Genomic DNA, 3,634 nt, shown 5'->3' on the forward strand with positions numbered 1-3,634 from the left:
CAGTATCAGGAAGACTATTCCAGAGTTTTGGAGCCAAATGTGAAAATGCTCTCCCTCCTTTGGTGGTTCTGGATATCCTAGGTATGACCAAAAGCCTTGAATTTAGTGATCTTAAAGAGCGCGATGGATTATAGGGCGATAGAAGATCCGTTAAATAGACTGGAGCTAAGCCGTTTAGGGCTTTATAAGTCAGTAGCAATACCTTGTAATTAATACGGAACTTTATAGGTAACCAATGCAGTGATGATAAAATCGGTGTTATATGATCATATTTTCTTGATCTCGTAAGAACTCTAGCGGCGGCATTTTGGACTAACTGTAGCTTGTTTATTGAGGATGCAGGACAACCAGCTAATAAAGCATTACAGTAATCCAGTCTCGAGGTCATGAATGCATGAACTAACTTTTCTGCATCAGAAACTGATAGCATATTACGTAGCTTAGCAATGTTTCTAAGGTGGAAAAAGGCTGTTTTTGTAACATAAGAAATATGATTTTCAAAAGACAGGTTGCAATCGAGTATAACACCCAGGTCTTTTACTGTAGAGGATAAAGTAACAGGACATCCTATGATGTTAAAGTTGTATTGTGCGAGGTTTTGTGGGCGGTTTTTTGAACCGATAAGTATTACCTCTGTCTTGTCTGGATTTAATAAAAGAAAATTACGCGTCATCCAATCTTTTATATCTTTAACACACTCTGTCAATTTGGAAAATGTAGCGTTTTCATCCGGCCGTGATGAAATATATATTTGAGTGTCATCAGCATAACAATGGAAACTAATTCCATGTTTCCTTATAATATTTCCAAGTGGCATCATATATATTGAAAATAACAGAGGGCCTAATACAGATCCCTGCGGCACTCCATAGTTTACTGGAGTTATGATCGATTTTTCTCCATTTAAATAGACAAAATGGTAGCGGTCAGATAGGTATGATTTGAACCAGCTTAGTGCTTGTCCTTGAACACCAGTATAATTTTGTAGTCGATCTAAGAGTATTGTGTGATCTATAGTATCGAACGCAGCACTAAGATCAAGTAAAACTAGTATTGAGATACAGCCTTGGTCAGAAGCTAAAAGTAAATCATTTGTGATTTTAACGAGCGCAGTTTAGATAAAGACGAGTTAATAATATTGAGGAGAGGCTCTTCCACTACAGGTAACACTTCTTTCAGTAGTTTAGTTGGTATAGGATCTAATAAACATGTTGTTGTTTTAGATGAAGTGATAAGTTTATTTAACTCTTTTTGTTCTATAGTTGTAAAGCACTGTAATTGTTCTTTCGGGGTGATAATTGAAGCTGAATTGTAAGGCGCGATTGTAAGACACGCACCAACTGTGTGTTGGTGTGTGTGTTAGTCTTCTTGGTTACAGGTTAAGGAACCATTGGCATTGTTGTTCGAGACATACTGGCACCCAGCAACTCAAATATGCGACCTGGAAGGTCACGACGTGCCTGACTTCAGGGTCTGAGTGTCAGCTGCATAATCAGATGGAGATATGCTTCAGTCTATATGTTTATGTGTGGAAAATTACTATGTTTATCTATTTCTTAGCCAATGAGAATCATTCAACCTGTAAGCAATGACGTAGCTTAGACCTTGGAAATGGTATAACTGCTGTGATCTTTGTAACTGTAAGCGGGGCGGCCTACGAACTCCTGTGTGAGTCTTGAAGCTGACTTCTGCTGATGAAACTGCAAACTATTTTCAGTAAAACTTTTCTTCTATTTTTTAATAGTTCTGACTCCGGGTCTTCTTTCAAACATCTGGTCCATGGGTCCTAAACTGTTAACCCCTAACGGTATGGTGGAGAATGCGGCGGGCAATTATTCTTGGTGACACCCCTGGCAAATCAGCAAACAAGGTAGAAAGATTTTATTATTAGGATAGTGCTGTCTGAATGGAAGAGATTGTGAAGGGGGACGGAAGAGCTTCACTCCGACGAGGCGAGTGAAGAGCTTCACTCCGATGAGGAGAGTGAAGATTAATTATACTAAGTTAAAAGTATAAGAAGTCGCTGATAGCATTGTTTAAGGTTTAAAGTTAACAAGAGCAGACAGCGCAAGCGAAGCGTGCTCTGTGGGGGCCCCGCTGGGCATTGTTGGTGGCAACACCCCAGCAGAGTACGTCCCTGGATTGAAGGTCCAGGGCGCCGCAAACCTACTCCATCTCTTCCATCTCAGATAGGGGATCCCCGAATTTAGTGAATCAGGCAGTTAGGGATACTAACAAAAATAGGGTTGTTTGCCAGGGATGCATCAGGAATGATCCCGAGAGAAAAATAAAAAGTTGTGACCCAAATTGGCGTGGACCAGTATATGTAACTGTCATGTTGGAGTATACTTTGCAGTTTCATCACGCAGAAGCCAAGCTGTGTTGTTCAAAGATCGCCGCCTCCATTTCTGCAATAACTTCAGGTGAGTTTGAACTGTGATTAAGATATGGCAGACAAATTGAGTAACTTGATCAATAACCTGAACAGTCCTGAAACAAATAGTGAGACAGAAGAGAGCAAACGCTGTAAGCAGCTGTGCTCTGAAGCTCTGACTTCAAAGAAATGTGAAATTAATAAGAAAATGGGTAGTCAGGGTTTTGATTCTGTTTGGAAATTTAAACAACAACTTGACTGGCTAAACAAAGAAAGAAACTGAAAATGTTACATTTTTAGCCTTGTATTGCTTCCGATGATTACAAAAAAACAAGTAAATGTAATTATGGGTTGGGGATCATTTCCTTGGACAAATGTGATTCATGTTAAACAGAAACATTGTGAAAACCCCTTGGAATATGTTGAGGGATTTTCTGTGCAGCTTATGAAAATTAATGTGCTGCCAGTGATAATGATGAAGATTATGATGCGGCTATTGCAATTGAATCCGCCACTGGTGGACTGTCAAAATAATACAGAGAACTGCTTATCAGTGGCTCTGTTTACATTCCTGATTGGGACACACTGCTTCAAGGGTGTGCAGTAAGTTGGAGCCGTTTGCAAGCTCAATGATCAAACTATAGGCAAGGTGTTTGTTGCTGTAGTTGAGGCTGACACATGAACCCACCAGATGACAGAGAGTGTTTTAATTATGGTCAGCAGGGCTATTTAGCCAGTAATTGTAAATGGCCACTCAGAAGGTGAGAAAATGTGAAAGTAACAGAAATTTCTGGTATTAATGTGGGTTTGAAAGTAGATCAGTGTTTAAATGACGATATCAAAGCTTTCGTCTAAAGAACAAGAGATAAAAACAAGGTAAAAAAAATTGAAGTCTTAAGGGAATCCTTTTGAAGGAAAGATCTATAATAATCTAAAAAAAAAAGTTCATATAAGTGAATTAATGAATACAGGTTTATGTAAAATTACAGATAATGACAAAAAATATGAGTTGCAAAATACATAAAAGTAACTAAAGGGATGATTGTGTTTTAATGGAACACTTTAAAAGGGTTTAGATGATATAGAGAGACTAATCTCACGGATGCTTTACAATGATAACTGCAAAAGATGTATCACAAGCGGAGAGTGCTATAGCCTCCTCAAAGTTAGTGTGAATACTAATTGATAGTAATCAAATAAGTAGAAGCAGTATTACTGGATTAACAGTTGCTAAATGTAAAATGTGTAGAAATGCATCTG

The 3,634-nt window shown here is 38.5% G+C and overlaps 1 long non-coding RNA gene across 1 annotated transcript in view; it reads left to right on the plus strand.

The window, feature by feature from the left end:
- Positions 1–3,192, plus strand: part of LOC309493670 — a 3,756-nt gene extending 564 nt beyond the window's left edge. Inside the window, exon 2 of the long non-coding RNA XR_014204028.1 lies at positions 1,364–3,192. This is a non-coding gene — a long non-coding RNA (uncharacterized lncRNA). The remainder of the gene's footprint in view (positions 1–1,363) is intronic.
- The last annotated feature ends 442 nt before the right edge of the window (positions 3,193–3,634 follow it).

Source organism: Leuciscus leuciscus (genome assembly GCF_965113295.1).
Source record: "Leuciscus leuciscus genome assembly, chromosome: 1".
NCBI classification, from domain to species: domain Eukaryota; kingdom Metazoa; phylum Chordata; class Actinopteri; order Cypriniformes; family Leuciscidae; genus Leuciscus; species Leuciscus leuciscus.